We start from the raw sequence: 23,049 nt of genomic DNA, 5'->3' as shown, positions 1-23,049 counted from the left end.
ATTACCAACTATGGAAAAAGTAAATAACTCCAGGTATGATAAATCTATTTTAATATTTAATAGTAGCCAATTTAAAATCCTGGATAAACCGGGTACGAACCGTCGGACGGAGCGTTTTCTCCGTCAGACGCGTACCCGGTAGAAATACCTTACAAACATGCAAGTACGATTCGTACGCAAACACCATTTGCGTACGAATCGTAAAAAGCACCGACCGAACTAAAAATACCCACAATTCTGATCCGGGACAACGCGGACGTGACGTCCGGACGGAGACAGGCAGCGTTTCACGAACCAGCAAGTACGATTCGTGCCGACGTCACTCCTCACGGACAATATTTTACGGGTGCCAAAAACTGCCGGGAAATCAGGATGACGCGCACAAGGAGCACCTTTACACGATGGACAGCCATGGACCCCAACCTACGTGTCATCCCGGCCCTCATTGCAGTCCACCTGGTGTACAGGAACCGACGCAGACGCCGCAGAAGGTCAGAACAACACCCAGGGGCAAAGGGGGGGGGCAGGGCCAGGAAACATAACCCCCACCCAAGTCCTAAATCAAGCATGCCCTGTACATACCTGACCCCCAGGGCCTGGTCACTTCGGGGGTGGGGGCGTCTCCACCAAGGCCTGCGTCCGCCACAACGGAAGTCAACATGGACGCGAACCGGCAACACAACAATTGCGGTACGCACCGTACCCACGCCTTAAGATCGTGGGTACGGGTCGTACCACGCCCACCCCTAAGCCACAATCGCAGTACGGCCCATACCCACGTCCCACAGGCATAGGTACGGGCCGTACCGCCATTCTTGGGGTGACGTAGGGGTGGGCGTGGTACGACCCGTACCCACGCCCTTAAGGCGTGGGTACGGTGCATACCCCTACGGCTCCCCAACAATGATGGTACGGCCCGAACCCAAGCCCCCAGAGCGTGGGTACGGCCCGTACCACGCGTACCCCTACATCACCGCCACAATGGCGGTACGGCCTGTACCCACGTCCCACAGGCATGGGTACGGCCCGTACCACCATTGCAGTGGTGATGTAGGGGTACGCTTGGTACGAGCCGTACCCATGTCCTAAAGGCATGGGTACGGTACGTAACCCTACGGCACCCCAACAATAGGGGTACGACCCGTACCCATGCCTTTAGGACGTGGGTACGGCCCGTACCAAGCGTACCCCTACATCGCCACTGCAATGGTGGTACGGGCCGTACCCATGCCTCTGGGACATGGGTACGGGCCGTACCACCATTGTGGCGGTGAGGTAGGGGTACGCGTGGCACAGGCCATACCCACGTCCCACAGGCATGGGTACGGCCTGTACCACCATTGCAGTGGCGATGTAGGGGTACACTTGGTACGGGCCGTACCCACATCCCAAAGGCATGGGTACGGTACGTACCCCTACGGCACCCCAACAATGGGGGTACGACCCGTACCCATGCCTCAAGGACGTGGGTACAGCCCGTACCAAGCGTACCCCCACATCGCCACTGCAATGGTGGTACGGGCCGTACCCATGCCTGTGGGACGTGGGTACGTCCCGTACCAAGCGTACCCCTACATCGCCACTGCAATGGTGGTATGGGACGTACCCAGGCCGTAGGACGTGGGTACGGGTCGTACCACGCCAGTGGACATACACATAGGGGTGGGTGCCTAACACTCCCAGCAGTGCCCAGACATAGGAGGGGTGGGTGCAGAGTCCCCCCAGCAGTGCCCAGACATATGAGGGGTGGGTACCTATCACTCCCAGCAGTGCCCAGACACAGGAGGGGGGGGTGCAGAGTCCTCCCAGCAGTGCCCAGACATGAGGGGTGGGTGCAGAGTCCTCCCAGCAGTGCCCAGACATGAGGGGTGGGTGCAGAGTCCTCCCAGCAGTGCCCAGACATATGAGGAGTGGGTGCAGAGTCCTCCCAGCAGTGCCCAGACATAGGAGGGGTGGGTGCCTAACACTCCCAGCAGTGCCCAGTCATAGGAGGGGTGGGTGCAGAGTCCCCCCAGCAGTGCCCAGACATGAGTGGTGGGTGCCTAACACTCCCAGCAGTGCCCAGACATATGAGGGGTGGGTGCAGAGTCCTCCCAGCAGTGCCCAGACATATGAGGGGTGGGTGCAGAGTCCTCCCAGCAGTGCCCAGACATAGGAGGGGTGGGTGCCTAACACTCCCAGCAGTGCCCAGACATAGGAGGGGTGCGTGCAGAGTCCCCCCAGCAGTGCCCAGACATATGAGGGGTGGGTGCCTATCACTCCCAGCAGTGCCCAGACACAGGAGGGGTGGGTGCAGAGTCCTCCCAGCAGTGCCCAGACATGAGGGGTGGGTGCAGAGTCCTCCCAGCAGTGCCCAGACATATGAGGGGTGGGTGCAGAGTCCTCCCAGCAGTGCCCAGACATATGCCACATGCATACCCACCCCTGGTGCTGGCAGCACAATACACACAATGAGAGCATGCTACAAGACTGTATACTCATGTGCCACCCTACTAAACTAAGAGACCCAAAGGGAACACACACTGTCACGCACATTCCAGGACTTATAGGAATGTACAGGTGCTGGGGCAGCCAACAAGTTGTTGCCTCCCATGGAAGGAAAAGGGTTGAGTACCCACAGATACAATTCCCACAATTGTCAGTCAGGTGACCAAAGACCCTGCAGAACACGTAACACATGTGTGCGAGACTGGGAGTACAGACATGCATAGGGCGTAAAAGGGAACATGTCCACATGAAGTCATGTCAATTTACTCCATACACTAGTACAGTGACCACCAAGGATGCCACAAATGATGCAGGTGGAGACATTGCTGAGCAGGCATGGCCAAAGTTGAAGGGTTCCGTCACACATCCAGGATATGTAGACACAGCTCAGCTCAACAATTGGGAAACAGCCTGCAGGGAAGATGTCAGGGTCCACAGAGGAAGGAACACACCTTGGGACAATATCACCATACAGTAAGAGCACACGTGATCAAAGATTATTTGCAGAACCCTTGTGATGGCACACAGATACCAGGGTACACCCCATGAGCAGCACACTACAACATTTCCCAGACACCTAACACATTATCACCACCCCAAATCATGGAGCAGCACCACCAACAGCAAGTCCAGGAAAGCATAAGTGTGCAAAAGAAAAACAAAATGCTTTATTCATTATTAATAAATTGTTTTAAATGTCCACTATTTACAAGGCCCATGGGCCAGGCCATCAGCAAAGTCCTGGGGGGGTACACATCGGAACGTGTGTCCCCTAGCTTGCCTGCACAGTTCACATGACCATTTCATCCACAGAAGGGGGGGCATCATGTGGGGGGGAAGGACCAGGCACCGCAGGGACAGGAGGGGCAAGGGTAGGTGTTGTGGGTGCAGGGACGGACGACTCCACCACAGGGGGTGGGGCAGCGCCAAAGGTGGATTCCAGCACGGCGCTACACACTACTGCCAGGTCGCCCAGCGTCTCCCCTGCACCCGAATGAACCACGGGCCCCAAGGAGGGGGGGGCAGAGGGATGGGTTGCAGCGCTACTGGGGGAGGGTGTGGACAGGGGGGGGACTCAACTCCCCTGCCCAGGGACTCTCTCGACCGCTTGCGGGGTGGTGTCACACTGGGGCTGAGGGACAGACTGGCCAGGAAGGACTCCTTGTCCAACTGTTGGGCAGGGGAGTTAAGGGGAGTGGTTTTGGAGGAAGTGGGTCTTGAGGAATGTGGACTCCCACTCTGGCTGCGTGTCTGCCGTTTGCCCCCAGACCCAGTGGGTGTGCCTACTTCCCCCTGTGTGTGCATGACTGGAGGAGTGCGCTTTGCCTTCCCTGGTGGTGTGCTGCCTGTGTCTGGTGGGGTGCGTGCATGGGGACGTCTGGGTGTGCGTGGGACAGGCATGGGAGTAGGAAGTGTGGATGGTGCAGGGGTAGGGGGGACGGAGCGCTGCTGGAGATCCACTGCTGCAGTCAGTGAGTAGTCTATGGACTTCAGCAACATCCGTTGATCAGACATCGCTGCTGACATGCCCTCCATGTACGACAACATCTGTGTCAGCAGTCTGGTGTGCTCATGGAGGACAGTAAGGATCGATGCCTGACCAACCTGCAACTGCCGCTGAATGTCCACAGACTCGGCATTGACGGCAGCAGGGGAGACAGGGGTGCGGTGCCTGGCACGAAGGGAACATGTTGGCGCCTAGCACGAACGGAAGGGACCCGAGCAGGTGGGAGGCGGGGGATGGGAATGGAGGGGGCGGCGACAGATGGAGTGCTGCTCTCAGCTCTGGGAGCAGCGTCCGCCCTCTCAGGGAGCTCAGCCTCGGACCCGTCAGCGTCATAGTCGGTGGTGGGACTGGACAGGTCCTCCGCCTCACTCCCCTCCGCCTCTGTGCCACTCGCTGAGACAGACTCGCCAGCACTGGTGGCACCGCTGCTGGATCCCTCCTCAATTTTCATGCCAGTGTCTCCCTCGGTTTCCCCCGACGATGCTGTGGGCAAGGTGAAGAGACAGGAAATAATCAGACACCTGTATACATATGACACATGATTCAAAACTACATAGGTCACAGTGCATAGCATGAAAAGCAACATGAGTAACATCTACAATACTACGCACATATGTAGGCCCTGTGCCACACAGTTGGTTGACCCACCATGCCACTGAGAAACAATGGAGAGCATGACACAACAGCAAAGAACTTGATATCAAATTAGACAGAGGAGCAAGTCTCTGGGGACAGTCGAGTACAGCATCTGGACCACACACCGTAGCCAAAAAAGGGATGAGCAGGAACCATGTCTTGTAACTTTTGGCACATGCTGCTTAGCAAATACATTAAACCCTGCCCAACATGACTGTGTCACTGCATGTTGAGTGTATGTCCAGACAATCATCACACACAGGCCAGACCTGGCAAGGACACATACGGTTTGGACATGTAGGCCTTGCCCGCACAAACCCCCCCTACCTGAGACAACGTGAGTGACACAGAGGAAGTACTTACACCTCTTACTCAGGGATTACTAAAATGCCCTTCAATAAATCCTGAATGTACACGAACTAACCCTTGTGCACCTGTCCACTAATACGGCGACACAACCATAGTGGTACGGACCCTACACACGCGTGTACGGACCGTATCACCATGGCGTACGCCTACGGCGACACAACCATAGTGGTACAGAGCCTACACACGCGTGTACGGACCGTATCACCATGGCGTACGCCTACGGCAACACAACCATAGTGGTATGGACCCTACACACGTGTGTACGGACCGTATCACCATGGCGTACACCTACGGCGAAACTACCATAGTGGTACCGAGCCTACACACGCGTGTACGGACCGTATCACCATGGCGTACGCCTACGGCGACACAACCATAGTGGTACGGACCCTACACACGCATGTACGGACCGTATCCCTATGGCGTACGCCTACGGCGACACCACCATAGTGATAAGGAGCCTACACACGCCCTCAGGGCGTGTGTACGGTGCGTTTCACACCTTACACTGGTGACATGCGGCACACAGAAAGGAATTGAGCTGTCATACTTGGCCGAGGCTGGACATCAAGTCATTGTCAGGGCAGTCCTACATGTTTCGGGCCTAGGTGTGTCAGGCTGTGATGTGGCACAAATCTCCTCTTGTTTGAACCCAGTAGATGTGTGATGAGCTGTGTACACATGTCATGTGTCAAGCTGCACTATGTGCCACACATCCCCTTCACACCTTTGACATGTGTGCATGTAGTACAGACTTGTTGACCACTGCGTCACTGGCATGGCACAGTCGCCAACACCCGCAACTGTCCCCTGATGCCAGGTACACGGATAATGACACCTGACATATGACTACCAGCTTTGCACGATGTGAGTATGTCATGTGTGTGTCATGTGTTCCCATAAGCTTGCTGTTGGTGTACCGTCTAATGCATCTGCAGTTGCTGCATCCAACATGTGCATGTGTGTGGATGGGCATGGCACACTATTATGCACACCAGGACACATGTGGAATCAGACGTAACGTGTGTATGTATGCATCGAACATGGACTTGCGAGACAAGAACATATCTGCGTAGTTTCAATGTCTGTGTGATCAGTTTTGACATGTAGCCCTTCATGGAATGGTTTGTGGTCTGTCCTGTTTTCAGGGACATGTGACCTGTGCCTCTAGTGTTCCGCAACCTGTCTGTATGATAAACATCCTTCTCCTGCACACATGTGGATGTCTGTCACTCCTGTAATGCGTCTGCCTGTTCACTTACACTGGCCCACAGCTAGTCTCATGCCATGCCATGTTGATCCTGTGAATCCACGATTGTAGATGGCTCTTGGTAGGAGTGTCACCTGCCTGGCATACATGTCCAGGATATATTGCACAGACCTGACTCTGCATGTAGCATATGTGTATTGGCTGTTTAACATGTGCTCAGTACATTGACAGTGTTGTTGTACTGTACTCACTCTTCGTTGTCCCTTCCAAATTACTGCAAGGCTCCGCCTCTCCCCCGACCAATCCCAGACTTGGCTGCCCTGAGGGAACATGACTGTATACGCCGCTACCGCTTCACACAACGGTTGATTCTGAACTTGACAGCAAGGCTGGCACCGCACCTCCAACCACTACACAGGTATCCTACTGCACTGACACCCAAGATGAAGGTGATGGCAGCCCTACATTTCTTTGCCACGGGTACGTTCCAACATACCATTGCTCATGTGGGTGGCATGTCCCAGACCATGTTCAGCCGTGTCCTGCATGATTTTTTAGAGGCCATGTTGCTTCACCTGGATGAGTTTATACATTTCCCAACTCCTGAGCAGTTGACAGGTGTCAAGGGTGAGTTCTATGCCCTGGGAGGGATGCCCCATGTCATTGGGTCTATTGATGGGACACATGTGGCTTTGGTACCACCACAGGCACAGGATGTAGCCTATAGGAACAGGAAACATTACCACTCCATTAATGCCCTTGTGGTGTGTCTTGCCAACATGGTGATTTCCCATGTCTGTGCTCGTTTTCCAGGATCAGCACACGATGCCTACATCATGAGGCGTAGCAGGGTGCCTGAAATGATGCTGCAGCTGTGCAAAGAACGAGCATGTCTTGTTGGTGGGTATACTCTGTTACTCCTGTATTTACCGTCATCTTTCTGTCTTACTGCTTCTCCTGACCCACTTCTGTCCATGATGTTTCCATGTAGGGGACTCTGGCTATCCCAACATGCCATGGCTGATCACACCTCTCCGCAACCCCAGAACCGCTGCCGATCACCGGTACAACAACGTCCATGGGCAGACCAGGCGAGTGATAGAGAGGACCTTTGGCCTCCTGAAGAGCCGATTCCGGTGCCTCGACAAGACCGGTGGCGCACTCCCATATGCACCGGTGAAGGTCTGCAAAATCTTCCTTGTGTGCTGCATGCTGCACAACATGGCAGTGAAGAAAGCTGTGCCACTCATCTTGGATCCGGATGAGCAGGAACATCCACCCGTGGAGGACGCGGGGCTTGGTGATGAGGCAAGTGATGTCGAGGAGGAGAAGGAAGAGGACATCCGGAGTCGGCTCATACGCAACTTCTTTGCTTAGTGGTGAGTTGCAGTGTCTGAGTGTGCACGCATTGAGCCTTGTGTGGCATGTGTTGCAATGTGTGGGTCCATCTGCATGTCTGGCAAGTGAATCAGAGGTGTGTTTGGATGTGTCACTCGAGTGATGGTGTAATAACAGTATGTCTTACCTGAGACACTATTTTCACCTAGCCTGTTGACTACCTTATACGTGTTGAGTACATGCCCATGCATGCGGATATGCTTCTTTTGGCTCACTTCTTGTGTGTCTCTCATCCCCAGGTATTTGTGCATGCTTTCTGCTGGTGGCATTGTTGTGCTCCTGCTATTCCTCATGAATACAGCAATGTGTGCTGAATCAGCGTAACATGCACGGACATGTCGAAGAATCACCTTAGGGTAAGGGATGCACCACGGCTTTTTGGGTGTGCTATGTGTTTGCAATGTGTGTGCACTGCTCCTGTTCATGTTTGGTTACTTAGCATACATGTAGAATCACCATGGGTCACATGACATGGAGCTGGATTCACCTGAATTGATAGTCACACTTGGTGACAGTCATCTGTAATGTGATTTTGGATTGTGATGAAGGCATCAATGTGTGTAACACTGCCCTCGGAAACATACGGGATGCACCGGGTTGACATCCACATTAGTGGTTCAATGGTGAATTGCAGCCTCTTCATGAGCAGCACGGGGTGTTTGCCTCAAACCTGTCACTTGTGTGCCAGTTCTATGGGTTTCCTGCATCTGTGGTGCAAAGGTGGGTGCCAGTGTAGGTTCCACATGTTCATCCACATGACCTGTGCATCTGTTAATATTGATGCATTTGCCTTCCGGCAAACATGACTAATAAAGGTGTCCCTCAGCCTGCAAGGTGCCTCATCTCTGTCAATGCAGGTCTCTTGCCATTGTGCATGCGGCATGTCTGACATAGTTGTCACAGATTGTGCATATGAGTCTATGTGTAGAGTAGCAAGATGCAAGCTGTTTGTCAGGGATTATGATATGTATTGTGCACGATATACATGACTGTGTAGGTATTTTGCCATCTCAGTCCCCACAACGGCCACTTTGCTGCATGTGCATCCATTGTCTGTGTGTGTGCCATGTTGAACCAGACACTCCTCCCTTCTCATACACCTTATGCAGTAGTCCTTTCTGACATGCTTGTGTTAGTGTGCAACTTGTGGCATGGTTTCCAGGACATGGCGCCCGCTGCTGCAGGCCCTGCAGCAAGGGCACACAGAGTTTCTCGATTTGCCCTCACACACACGCCTCTCAGACGCACCCCCTTCCTCCCTCCACCCATTCATTTTGGTGTAATCTGCTTGTGTGTGACACAGTTGCGGTGGCAAAGGATGGACCGTCTGCACATGCTACGTGCACATTGCACGTGCCTCATGTCCTTGCATGTGCCACATCACGCTACACCATGATGTTGCGGCCACCCACCAAGCAATGTCCATCCAATACATCTGTTGCATGCACTCAGGCATGCACTCATCGCCCACACAACACCTTTGCATAATGAGTGCGCAACTACAACTGCCTACACAGCGCTGGCACGCCTTCCAGGCCCTGTCACACCAACCAGGTCATGTCCCTCCTACTCCCCACCGGCTCTGTACCCCAACATGGCCATGTGAGTGGTACTCCAGGCCTCCGCATGTAGTATGGTGTCGTTGTGGGACACATGGCACATGTATCATGTCTCAGCATGTCAGTCTACAATGTGTCCAGGATCCCCCTCTACACCATGACATGCGCACTGCATCTCATCATCATCTGGTGTCCCATTGACAGGCAGGTGCTCCTCACCCTCCCCAAAGACGCAGTCCTTGCCAGTTCCCATATTGAATAATGCATGGTATCCATTGGCAGATGGCTGCACGTTGGCCACCTGATGCTGGACTTGTACACGACTGGGGTGTTCATCTGTGGATTGTCCCCTTACAGCTGGGTCAACTGCTTGTGTCCCACCGGCAAGGGCCCTGCACAGGCACACAGTGTCCACGCACACGAGCTGGTGTGCATCATGGAATGCATGCTCACATGTGCTATGCTGATCACCAGCATCTGTACCTCAGGCCTCAGAACACTCTGCATTATGCACACGGTCCACTGTTCGATCCACCTCAAGGCAAGACAGACCATCCCCCAGGTCAACTTCGACATCCATGTCCAATCCTACCCTGCACTCTTGGGAGAAGTACCTTACACCTCCCATGACACTTGTCCACATCCAGGGTGCATCTGCACAGCTCTGCTTCAACATCCGGCAACCCAGCCACATCACCGTCCAACAGGGATAGCGGCAATGGATCACTGTCATCTGCAGGATGACCTTTACAATCCACGGCCACACTCAGGATGCAGCCCACGACCACGCCCCCAACACAACCATGTGGGTCTGTCATCCAAGACCCCATTGTGCCATCTCCATGCATCCAACCTTGGCCTGGCCACCATTCTCCACATCCACCTGACTCCTGCTTGCAGGACATAGTTCGCCCACCTGGCTACACATACCTGGGACTCCCACCCCAGGACACTCCACATGATCCCTGACCTCTGCGCATGACTGTTGCTCTTCGAAATCGGTATTTCCGCACAGTTGTGCAGGCACCCCCTCAGCTGGTTGGGCCCATCACGGGTGGGTATGGTGCTCCATGTCTGTATTGGATGATACATTGTGACCCATGTGTGTCCTGTGCCAGACTCAGACCCCGGGGTATGCATGGTTGGAGTTACTTCAAAACTCAGGCATGGTTTGACTTGCCAATACACACATGTAATGGAATAATGCTAATTGACGGCATCATCTTGTGATTTGTAATATTTTTATTGGTGGTGGGGTACGAGTTTGGGGGGATGCAATTAGGTGCTGTACCGGGGGAATAGAATCCAAAGTTCACAGGGGGAGATGGTATCCTTGCCATTGGAAGTCATCAGAGTCCATGCCACAGTCTGTGTCAACATTGGTCAGACACTGCCCAGCAAGTCCATGTGGCAGAGAATGTCATTGGATGAGGTGCTGTTGTTGCGCCAGAGGGACAGGTGCCAGGCCAGGTGATCTGGGAGATGGTGATGGTCCGCTGACTCTCACGGTCTTTTGCGTGGACGACCCACCTTCCTCCGGGGACCCTCAGAAGTAGGCCGTGACGATGTCTGGGATGCTCCGTCAGACGAATCCTCCTCCTCCTGATCCCTCCCTGTGGCTGGTGGTGATCTATGCCTGGTGGCACAGGGAGGGTTGCCCATGTTTTCGGCAATCCGACGGAGTACACGGGTCATGTCCGTTTGCACCGCCACGAGCTCAGCCAGTCTTGCCTCCATCCGTCCTTGGTGTTGCTGTTGACTGGCATATTGCTCGGCCTGCACATTCTTTATCTGGTTGAGGGCCTCCACGGCCTGGCTGATGCCCCTGGTGTCACGCCGGTATGTGTCCAGGATGTTGCGGACGTGTGACATAACCGGTTCCTCAGCTGGCTGGTCAGGCTTGCGCCTCCGCCATCCTCCACTCCCACCACCCCTGCCCACTTGAGCCTGGCCTGCCCTTGTGGGCACGTCGGGTCTCCGGGACCCCTGAGGGATGGCATTTGCGGGGTCGCCTGCCTCCTCCTGGGTGCCCGGGTCCATCGTCCCTCCTGGTCAGACTGGCTGCGTTGTGTGCGAGCAGGGCTCCTGTGTGTATCCTGGGATGTGGCAGGAATGGGGGTGGTCGTTGGCACAGTTGTACCTGACGCAGGCGCTGCAGGTGCTTGGGCACCAGAGGGGCCAGGTTGGTCGGGGTCATCTACGCTGTGGTGAGAGTCGTCGCTGCCGGTGGGATCATCCTCATGCCGAGGCTGGTCCTGTGTGTCTCCCCCCCAGAGTTGGGGGGAGATTGACGTCGGTGCCCTGTGTGTGAGAGAGAGACAAAGTTAATGGTGTTACATGCATCATCCATGTTTCATACATATTCAAGTTGGCACAGTTGCTCTGGGTAGTTGGATATGTCTAGCATTCCTCTCACAGTGCACTTGTGGATGGGTATGTTGCAGGGGTCAGATTGATATGTACTCCTGGTTATTTGGCCTGTCTAATGAGTGTTGGGATGTTTATTTGGCTATGGATTGGTCTTGTTGTGTCACATATCCATTGTGGGAGTGGCAATTTGCGTTGGCTGCCCCAGGGGTGTGTGCTTGTGTAAGGGGGGTGGGGTGTGACTGGGCATGCTGTTGGGTGTGGTGTGACTTGTCATTGGTTCAACCAGGTGATGTTTCTATCCCCTCATGGTGCCTGCTGGCATGACAGTGAATGTGAATTCCTGTGGTAGGTATGTGGCATGTTGAGTTGGTGTTTGAGTGCACAGTGGTCACAGGTTTGCCTTGTGCTGTCTACAGCAGGGCCAAGTGTCATCTACCTTGTCTGTACTTGGCAAGTCCATGTGCATTGTGCATGGTGCATGGGTATGTCTCTTGGCCACGGCTGTCAACACTTTTCCGATGTGTGACACACTCTTTGTTGTTGCATCAGTTTTGAACGCAGGGAGCAGTGTAGCAAGCGTGCGCAGCGAGCGCTGCAGGACCGACTTACGTGTAGCACTGTACGCGGCCAAATGTTGCTTTGTCATGTCTATTGGAGAATGCAGGTAGGAAACTTATGCATTTGTGACTGGGTTCTAACAAACACAGTGAGTGGGTATACTGGGTGTGAGGTTAGGTTTGTGCCTGCAGCGAGGATCGACTCGTGCACAGTTTGACACATGGGCCAGTGCTTTCCAAACGAACGAGGGGTGTTTCACGCACTGCCAGACCTTGTCAACATGCACACAGTCCACCTGCTGATGGGCGGACATGCCCACACCACCCAAGGGTGATTTTGTCTCCCTCTGACTCTCTCTCTCTCCCTCCCTCTGTCTGTCTCCCTCTGTCGCCCTCTGTCTCCCTCCCTCTCTCTCCCTCTCCCTCTGTCTGTCTGTCACCCTCTGTCGCACTCTGTCGCCCTCTGTCACCCTCTGTCTCCCTCCCTCTCTCTCCCTCTCCCTCCATCTGTCTGTCACCCTCTGTTGCACTCTGTCGCCCTATGTCGCCCTCTGTCTCCCTCCCTCTCTCTCCCTCTCCCTCCGTCTGTCTGTCACCCTCTGTCTCCCTCCCTCTCTCTCCCTCTTCCTCCCTCTGTCTGTCACCCTCTGTCGCCCTCTGTCTCCCTTCCTCTCTCTCCCTCCCCCTCCCTCTGTCTGTCTCCCTCTGTCGCCCTCTGTCTCCCTCCCTCTCTCTCCCTCCCCCTCCCTCTGTCTGTCTCCCTCTGTTGCCCTCTGTCTCCCTCCCTCTCTCTCCGTCTGTCTGTCACCCTCTGTCACCTCAGCCCAGCTTCCTGGGCACACATACTTTGCTGGTCATTCAAAGGCCATTGGCTTGTTCATGTGGCTTTGTATGGAATCTCCCGGACCCCATTGGGCAGAGTGTCTCTGAGTCTGTGCTGCAGCGGCGGTGTGTGCTGACACTCTTTCACAGTGATGCCTCTTCATTAGCTGCTTTTATGTGCAAATTGGGCCTTCATACCCATGTCATCCTGCGACGCGGCCGACATTTGCAGGCGACACAGTACAGTGTCGGGACACACTGTTTTTATAGCCTAGGCCATATGGGCTGAGGGCATTGGTGTCTGCTTCTGAGTTGCACAATGTGATTTTGAGGGCCCCCCCCCTCCCGGCATCACGGACATCCTGTCTTGTGTTGGTGTTTTGTGTGGCCTGTGACTTGGCATGGCCTTGCTTGGTGCATGGGGCATGGTGCCGATAGTGGCATGTGCGTGTTGTTGGAATGTGAATGCGTCCGGGGATGGCTTTGGGGTAGTTGCGTGCATTATCGGGAGTTGGGTTGTGGACGCTGTTCCCCCCATGTGGGGTGATTTGTTTGTGCACTCACCAGGCACGGCGAGTCCTTCTAGTCCGTGTACTCCCACCGGCGGCAGGGTGCGCATCACCTTCTCCTCCCAGGGATGGTAGTGTACCGGTCTGCGGGCCGGCCCACCTCCAGTGATGTTGGCCTGGTTGTGTTCGTCAGTCATTTTGCGGCGGACCGTCCTCTGCAGATCATACCACCTGGCTTGGCATTCATGCCTGGTCCTTCTGATGTGCGCAACAGCATTCACCCTCTCGATGATCCTCTGCCACATGGCTGATTTTTCAGATACGCTGGTCTGTCTGACCAATGTTCCAAAGAGCTGTGGCTCGACTCTGACGATTTTGTTGACAAGGATCTCCAGCTCCGCTGTTGTGAACTTTGGATTCCTGTCTGTGGGCATGGTGTGGGGTGTGGGTGTGGATGGTTGTGGGTGTGTGTGTGGGGTTGTGAAGGTGTGTGTGTGTGAATGTGATGAGGGGGTGTTTGTGAAGGTGTTTGTGTGAAGGTGTGCAAGTGTAAGGTGTGGTAAAGGTTGAAGTCTGGTGCTGTGGGTTGTCTGTGGGGTCTGGCAGCAGTGGGTCTGTTGCAAAGGCTCATGGTTTGTGTGTGTGGGCCCTTTTTATTGGTCCATTTGTGGGTGTGGCTGTGTTTGAACTTTGGGTGGGTGTGTTATAAGGGGTGGTTGTGTTTTGGGCCTCTGTTTACCTGTTTGGCTGTTGCAGGTCAGTGTATTGGGTGTATTTGGGCTTGTTGGACGTGTTTTGTGGTGTTGTGCGATTCGAATTGACTCTGTGGTGTTTGGCAGTGTCCTGGTTCAGTGCGTGAGTTTTTCGCGCCTGTGCGGTGCGTACATCGGCCATGTTGTTGTACAGTGCTCACATTTGCTATGGCTTGGTACGACTCGTACATGCGCACGGCTGGGTGAGGGTGCTGGTGTAGGGGCCTCGGGTAGGGTGCGTACAGGCACGGGCAGGGTGTGGGGGCCTGGGGGTACATGCCGTACATACGTGAACCCAGGGTATGATGCGTACATGGGGGGGCTGGGGGTACGGGGCGTACATACGGGGTGCTGGGGGTACGGTGTGTGCCCCCACCCCTGTATGGACGATGCGTACCCCCAGCCCCTGTATGTACGCGCCGTACACCCGCCCCCGTATGTACGTGCCGAACCCCCAGCCCCCCCTATGGACGGAGCGTACCCTCCCCCCCTAGGTACGGAGCGTACCACCACCCCCATAGGTACGCTGTGGACCCCCCCAGTGCGTAATGCACCGTACATAGGGGGGGCGGGGGTACACCTCATACCTACAGGGTGGTGGTACGCTCCGTACTTACGGGGTGGTGGTATGCTCCGTACATACGGGGGTGGTGGAACGCTCCGTACCTACGGGGGTGGTGGTACGCTCTGTACCTACGGGGTGGGGTGGGGGTACGGCGCGGACATGGGGGGGTGCTGGGGTACGGCGCGTACGTGGTGGGTGTGCTGGGGGGGGTGTTCGGCGCGTATGCGGGCAACTATTTGGACGTCTCCATAGTTGCTATGGGAGTTCGCACCGTATGGTGTTTTTTCCATACGGTTGTGCATTCGGACGGACGGGACGGATCATACTTGCGCGCTCTGACTTCAGTTTCCCGATTTGTAGGTAAAAATGTCCGGGGACGTGTCGGACACTATTTCCGACCCGAGGACGTGTCGGGGTATTTTCCCAATGCGATTCGTATGGATTTTTTAACATGCGAATCGTACTTGCCAGTTTGTATGGGACTTGTACGATTCGTACGGTAAAAAAAACGGATATGATTCGTACGGGGGAAATTATTAACGGATCAGAATCGGCCCCATAGTTGTTTAAAGTAACAATTTTTAAATTAGTGTTCTGAATTTTAGTTTATACTATAAATTTATGTGATGTATGTTTTTTTGTATAAGTATTGTTTCTGTTTTTTAATAAATGTGTTAAATTTTTAGAAGTTATCAATTTTATTTTAATAACATTCTTCGTTTTTTAGTTCCCTAGCGGGTAGTGGGTTTATAGAGGAATAGGGTGGGAAGTAATTTAATCATGATAAATTAATGATCATTTGTTATTGATTCATATTTATTTAATTGAGATTTTATAGCATTAATTGTGGGAAGTAATTTTTTATAATTCAATTTTAATTAGTTGTTAATTAATGTTAATTAATTAATTTGTAAACAATTATGGTAAGTGTGTAATTGTTTTAGGTGCAGGTTGTGAGGTTTATAGGGGTAAAGGGTGGAAAATTATTTATTTTTGATTAATTAATTATTAGTTATTAATTTAAATTAATTAATTGATTGAAAATTAACTATGGAAATTTTGTAATTAATTTTAGGTGTGGGTTATGGAGTTTGTGGGGTAAAGGGTCAGAGATAATTTATCTTAAATTAATTAATAATTAGTTTTTCATTTATATTAATTTAATGATTGCAATTTAACTATGGAAATTGTGTAATTATTTTATGTGCTGGCTGTGAGGTTTATAGGGGTAAGGGGCGGAAAGCAATTAAGGTTTAATTAATTAATAATTCATGGTTAATTATTAATAATTAAATGATTGAAAATTACATTTGGAAATTGTGTAATTACTTTTAGGTGTGTGTTGTGGGATTTATAGGGGTAAAGGATGGAAAGTAATTTATGTTTAATTAATTAATGATTAGTTGAATATTAATAATAATTAAATAATTGATATTTTTTGTGTGTGGGTTTTACTTTTATAGACGTAAAGGGTGAGGAGAAAATACATTTTACTTACTTTATAATTCGTTGTTAAATACTATTAATTTTTTAATTGAAAAAAAAGTTTTATTGTGTAATAATTTTTTTACAGTTGAATTTTAACTGTGGGTTGTGGGGATTATATGAATAAAATGTGGGAAGTTAACTATTTTTCTGAGTTTTAATTAGTTTTTAATCAATCATATTTCTTTAATGCAATTAATTAATAAATGATATTTCTTTAATTGGTAATTAATTATGCTAATTATGGGTGTACATTTTTTATTTAGATGTGGGTTGTGCATTGTGTAATGTTATAGGGTAAATGTATGTAATAATTAATGTTTTTGTTTCTAAATTATTTCTAATTAAAAATATTTTTTGTTCGAAAATAATTTATTTTATTTATTATAATATTTGTAGTTATTTGTCATATGTATTTATCATTATTTTTTTTTTATATTAAATATATTTGTATTTTAATTTCCAACATATGTATATATTTTTTATTCATTATGTTTTTTAAATATTCTTGTTGTTGTTAATTTTTTGCTTGTTTTTAATTTTGAACTTACTGGAGTGAGAATATGAATTGTTACCCCATCGCAATCCAACACTTTCCCTACTGTTGCACTGATTGGAGTGGGAATAGTACATTTTATCCCACCACTATCCAACACTTTCCCTACTGTTACAATTATTGGAGTGGGAATAGTAATTTTTACCCCTCCGCAATCCAACAGTTTCCCTACTGTTGCACTGACTGGAGTGGGAATTGTAATTTTTACCCCTCCGCTATCCAACATTTTCCCTATTGTTGCACTGACTGGAGTGGGAATACTAAATTCTCCGCTATCCAACACTTTCCCTACTGGTGCGCTCATTGGAGTGGGAATAGTAATTCATTGGAGTGGGAATAGTAATTTTTACCCCTCTACTATCCAACACTTTCCTTACTGTTACACTTATTAGAGTGGGAATAGTAATTTTTACCCCTCCACTATCTAACACTTTCCCTACTGTTGCACTCACTGGAGTGGGAACAGTAATTTGTACCCCTCCGCTATCCAACACTTTCCCTACTGTTGCACTCATTGGAGTGGGACCAGTAATTTCTACCCATCCACTATCCAACACTTTCCCTAGTGTTATACTCACTGGAGTTCGAAATAGTAATGTTTACCCCTCCGCTATCCATCACCTTCCCTATTGCTACACTCACTGGAGTGGGGATAGTAATTGTTACCCCTCGGCTATTCAACACTTTCCCTACTGTTGCATATATATATTTTTTAATGTATATATAATTTTAAAATTACAAAATAAATAAAAATGAATAGTTTATTAATTGTTTTAAAGTAAATATATATATATATATTACCTACTGGCGGTTGCCAGTAGGTAGTTATAGTTAGGACCAAGTTTCCATAGGAAGAAAATGTTTTGTTTTGCTTATAACTTTGGCGTAGTTTGATGAATCTTCATGAAATTTTCCAAACTACATTGTTGTTCATATCAGCTCCTATGTGGGAAGTTTGGAGGTGATTCATCAAGGGGGGGCCGAGAAAAAAGGGGGGTCCCAAAACGTGTTTTCTCCATGTTAATTTCCATAGGAGACTTTAGACAAGGCTGCAGGTCGAATGGGCGAACGGAATTACCCCAAATTTGGCAGGGAGTAGGGTCTTGGTCTAAAAAGCACGCTTTTGTTTATTTGGTGTAAATCCGTTCAGTAGTTTTTGAGAAGTATAGAAATTTACAGATATCGATATTTGGGAATTCTGCCATCGGATTGGCTGAGGCGTTACGAGCATGAGCTTGCTGCTTTTTGGTTGTGAGCACTGCGAGCGGTTCTAACTAGGAAGTGTTGGCTGCCATTTTGTGATTCTGTTGAAGCGAGTAAGGGGAAAAAGGGCAAAAAGAGTAGGAAAGAGGAGGGTAGGAGCGCTGTGAGGTCTGTGGGGTGGTTAGGGTGTGCTATACAGGGCATGTGAAGCAATGTATTCACCCCTACCGTTGTGAAAGTGCTGTTTTGCCCAGATTGAGATGGTACTGAGGTGAGGTGCCGGTACACTTGGGGATGAAACCGTGAGGGGATTGCTGTAAACTGATGTGCTCTGGGCGCTGTAGGATACTGGCCGCTGTAGCATAGCTGTGCAAGTGGTGTTAGTATGGGTTTAGAGTATAGCGGTGTGAACTCTGTGGGCTGGTAGGGTATGCTACACAGGGAGTGTGAAGTGAAGTATTCACCCCTAGCGGTGTGAAAGTTCTGTTTTGACCAGAGTGAGATGGTGCTGAGGTGAGGTGCAAAGACACTCGGGTTTGAAACTGTGAGCTGATTGCTGTAAAATGATGTGCTCTCGGCGCTGTAGCATACTGGCCGCTGTAGAATAGCTGTGCAAGTGGTGTTAGTATGGGTTTAGACTATCGCGGGAGTTGGAAGCAAACTACTCACCCCTACCAGTCTGAAGACTCGAATTGAGTGTGTTAGCAAGCAGGAATAAATAAATAATCATGAAGAATATAAGGCAGAATGTTGCAATGCCACAGAAGACAAATGGTGAAATCAGGTGTGTTTAAGAAAGTGGCTATGTGGGATAAAGCGATGGAGTCTGCAAGTTATATAAAACGTGTCTTTATGTAAGTGCCATAAATGGAACCACTGTTGTAAGAGCTAAGGCATCCAGCTGAGGCAAACTTCAACTGCTGTTGTTGTATTCAAACATAAGCTCCTGCATCAGTCAATTCCACATTACATGTTACAGTTCCATGTGACATAAACAATATCTATTAGACATGAATGTCTGTAAATTGTAGAATGAAAATAAAGGTAGGATACGATTACCACTCTGTGCCAACCAGTTCCTAAACAATGCCGTTTTTTTTATCTTGATCGCCAGTTCATGAGCAGAGGCTGAGGATGAGCTAATTTGTGTGAAAGGACTTCGTGGATAAGAGGCAGGCAGAGAGACATGTGTACAAAGAATAGATATGGTTTCAAAATGGATGCCGGTTTAGGCTAATTTAGCAAGTAAATCGCGTATTTGCATAGGCCATACATCATCCATCCCTGGTTAGTGTGGAGAGGTAAGGGCCAATAATGAAAACAGAGTTCAAATGGCTAGGCATACTTAAAAAGTTATTATATGAAAATAGTTCAATTGAAGTGTATTAAAAAAATTAATAGGAAAAAGTAAAAAAAGTTGAAAAAAATCAATCCAAGAATAAAGTGAATTTCTTACAAGTCTTGGAGATTGCAGTCCGGAAGTTCTTCAGCGGCTTGAGATGCGTAATGTTCCAAGAGGCGATTGTTGCCATCGTGTGAGATAAGCAAAGCGATCCAATTCATATCCTCGAAGGGACAGTAATGTTCCTCGAATGTTGGAGCGGCAATTTGAATGGGCAGGCAATCTACGATGTTGTCAAAGGTTGCACGTTGCAGGAGATCTTTCGCGGCTGTGCAGCAATCCCATTCCGCCAGGATACCTTTTTCCATTGCATCTGCCATTGCTCCACTGCCCGAACAATCAAGTTCATAGTTTTCAAGATACTCCATTACCTGGTGGATATCGGGAGCATTTGCTGGGATGTTGGCAAGGCATAGATTCATTTGCCAGTCGATTGGGCAAGTTTTGCAATAAAAATATGGTTGCACGCAAATTGTATATGTGTAACTAAATGCCATGTTGTAGCTGGCTCCGATAATAGATAGAGGCAGGCAGCCGAAAAGTTGGTCCATTTTTTCACGGTATTGATGTAGCTTCGTATAGAGGCATATTCTGTCGGACATGCTTGTTACCACAGGGAACGTAGCCATTTTTAACAAGCTAAAATAGTAGCCATTTTTAACAAGCTAAAATAGTAGTAGGATGGCCGCAAACAGAGCGAGAAATATGGGCACTGTAGCTGTTGTTCCAGAGATGATCAAATGAATGAAGTCTGGTATTAGACTAAAAACAGTTTGAAAGCCTGTGAGAAGGCCGGAGGAGACAATGTTAAAAAAGTGTGCCAGACCTTAAATGTCAGATGTGTTGAAAATTGTGCAACAATTCACAGAGTGTAATGGGAGGTTCGTATTTAAAAGGGAGTGTATTTTACTTGAAGTTTGCGCTCTCTGCAGTCGATAAATTACTTTTGAAGAAGTGAGGGACACTTCTGTTTGAAACAAAAGCGCTTTCACTTTTCTCCGTTTGATAAAATCGGTTTTCAAAGTAGGTATTGAAGGGCAAGTTGAACTTTGGGAGTTACTTTGTGTGGGTGGGAATAGAGATTGTCAGAGGAAGTTATCCGGTTTGAAACAGTAAGGACATACGGTATGCCAGCTCACATTGCTTAGCAGTCAATTTTATTAAGAAGCAGATAACTGGTGTTAGAAAGCTGTATGAATGTTGGTCTGATTGTTGGATTTGGCTTGCTTTTAAGAAAGCACGCACGATTGGTGGCTGTAAGCTTAGAAGCGTCGTGCAGTTGGACATTCTTGCATAGTAATGAATGATTGCCATTGTGGTCCCACTTTTCACCTGTGACAAAAACTTTGGTATCCTCTTTAAGGCAGCGATATGTAAATGGGAAAAACCACTGCTCGTGAATAAACGCGCTACCTTATATAATCACATACAACATGACAAATAACATGTACACCAAGCAGACACAACAACACTACGTACTGTGGGAACCGTGGCTAGCCATGTACAGAAACCAAACATAGCACCTCTGCCACACAATGCAGAATGCGGGGAGAGATGGGAGCAAAGTATGTGCGAAGGTGGCAAGTGATTCTCGATTATAAAAGTATACAATGCAAAGTGTTGAGGAGATGTGCCGGGGAGACTTGAGTATGCAGAGCACAGACATTTACATGTCAACATACACTGATGGTCTATTGAGTGAAGTCGACAGTGGAAGCAACCATGATAGAACAGTCAGTAGGGAAGATTACGAAAACATTTCGCGTACGTGCCCCCTCCCCCCCAAAATCTTTAGCGTAGTGGGCTGGCTCGGCGTACGCAAGGCTAGCGTAGGTATATGAATAAAAAGCATGTTTCTCTGGGTGTGGTTCTCTTCCAGAATGACAAACATGTCTGTCAGATCTGCGCACCTTACACCGCCACGAGGCTGATGCCGTGAGCGAGAGTGGGTGCGGGAATAATGCTCTCAGCCTGCTGCTACCCAGAAACCGTCATGGCCACTGCCATGCACATATGCCCCACAGTTCACCTTTCTACACCGTCGTATGTGAAAGAGGGCCCACCATGTGCCGGCATAAGCTTTTGGGCCGAGGTCTGCGAGCTGGGAAGGCTCCTGAGATCAACACTGGCTATTTCGACACAGGCAGACAGCACCGGGCCTGAGGCCCAGCACCGTGAAGTGCTCTATATACTAGCACAGTAGTCGAAGAGGTACCAACAGTTGAACGGTGTCTTGATCTCACAATGGACGATGTTAGAACTGCATCTGACAGTGCAGATGAAGGTACTCCTTTCGACCAGCTGTAACCAACTCTAGGTCCCAACAGTGGAACGGTGTCTTGATCCCACAATGGACGATGTTAGAACTACATCTGAGAGTGGAGATGAAGGTACTTGCTTTGACCAGGTGCAAGTAACTCTAGGTCCCAACAGTGGAGCGGTGTCTTGATCCCACAATGGACGATGTCCAATGTTAGCTGCTGCTTGTGAATTTTCACAGAAGTCCCTACGTTGACGTGCATCAGACTATGTGCCTACGTAGCTAAGTGCTGCACATGATTATTGTGCTTGGTTGACACCAGTCGGTGGAGTACACCGCGGTACAGCAGGTCCGAACAGTGGAACGGGGTCTTGATCTGAAAATGGACAATCTTAGAACTGCATCTGAGAGTGGAGATGAAGGTACTCGCTTTGACCAGGTGTAACCAACTCTAGGTCCCAACAGTGGAACGGTGTCTTGATCCCAGAATGGACAATGTCCGATACTACGTGCTGCTTGGTTTTCACAGAACTCCCTCCATTGAGGTGCATCAGACTCTGTGCTTCCGTAGCTAATTGCTGCACATGATTATTGGGGTTGGGTGACTGCAGTCAGTGGAGTACACTGCGGTACGGCAGGTCCGAACAGTGGAACGGGGTCTTGATCCCACAATGGACGATGTTAGAGCTGTATCTGAGAGTGGAGATGAAGGTACTCCCTTCGACCAGGTGCAAGCAACTCTAGGTCCCAACAGTGGAACTGTGTCTTGATCCCAAAATGGACGATGTCCGATATTACTTGCTGCTTGGTTTTGACAGAACTCCCTCCGTTGAGGTGCATCAGACTATGTGCTTCCGTAGCTAACTGCTGCACATGATTATTGGGCTTGGTTGACTTCAGTCAGTGGAGAACACCGTGGTACAGCAGGTGGGAACAGTGAAACGGGGTGTTGATTGTGTGATTGAGGATGTCAGAAGTTAAAGTTTGTGATGATTTCTGTGTACCCACTCTGATCAGGTGCAACCAACTGCGTGCTTCCGAATCCAACGGCACGTGGCTGTGAGGCGTTAATGACAACTGCCTCTGGCCTACAGTGCGGTCAGCAGGGTTCGCAGTTCAGATGTAGTGGTGATTGTTTAATTACAGAATCCAGTAGGCAACTAACTACAATGTCTATTGAAATATACTTGCTTGAAGAAGTTTTTTAAGATGACTTATAGGTCTAGTACAATGACCAAATTCTTCTTGGTAGTGGTAAAGAACACTGAATAAGAGTGAGTGTACACAGTGGACAACAGAGATCGCAATTCAAATTGTTTTGATTTATTTATTGCAGAGTTTTGTGTAATTTATGTTGTTGTATTTTGTGAAGAGGACATGAGAAAAAGTATTCATGGAAGAC

The sequence above is a fragment of the Triturus cristatus genome, chromosome 2_1, assembly GCF_964204655.1.
Source record: "Triturus cristatus chromosome 2_1, aTriCri1.1, whole genome shotgun sequence".
Taxonomy (NCBI): Eukaryota; Metazoa; Chordata; class Amphibia; order Caudata; family Salamandridae; genus Triturus; species Triturus cristatus.
The sequence above is the reverse complement of the archived record's forward strand: the minus strand, read 5'-3'. Positions refer to the sequence as shown.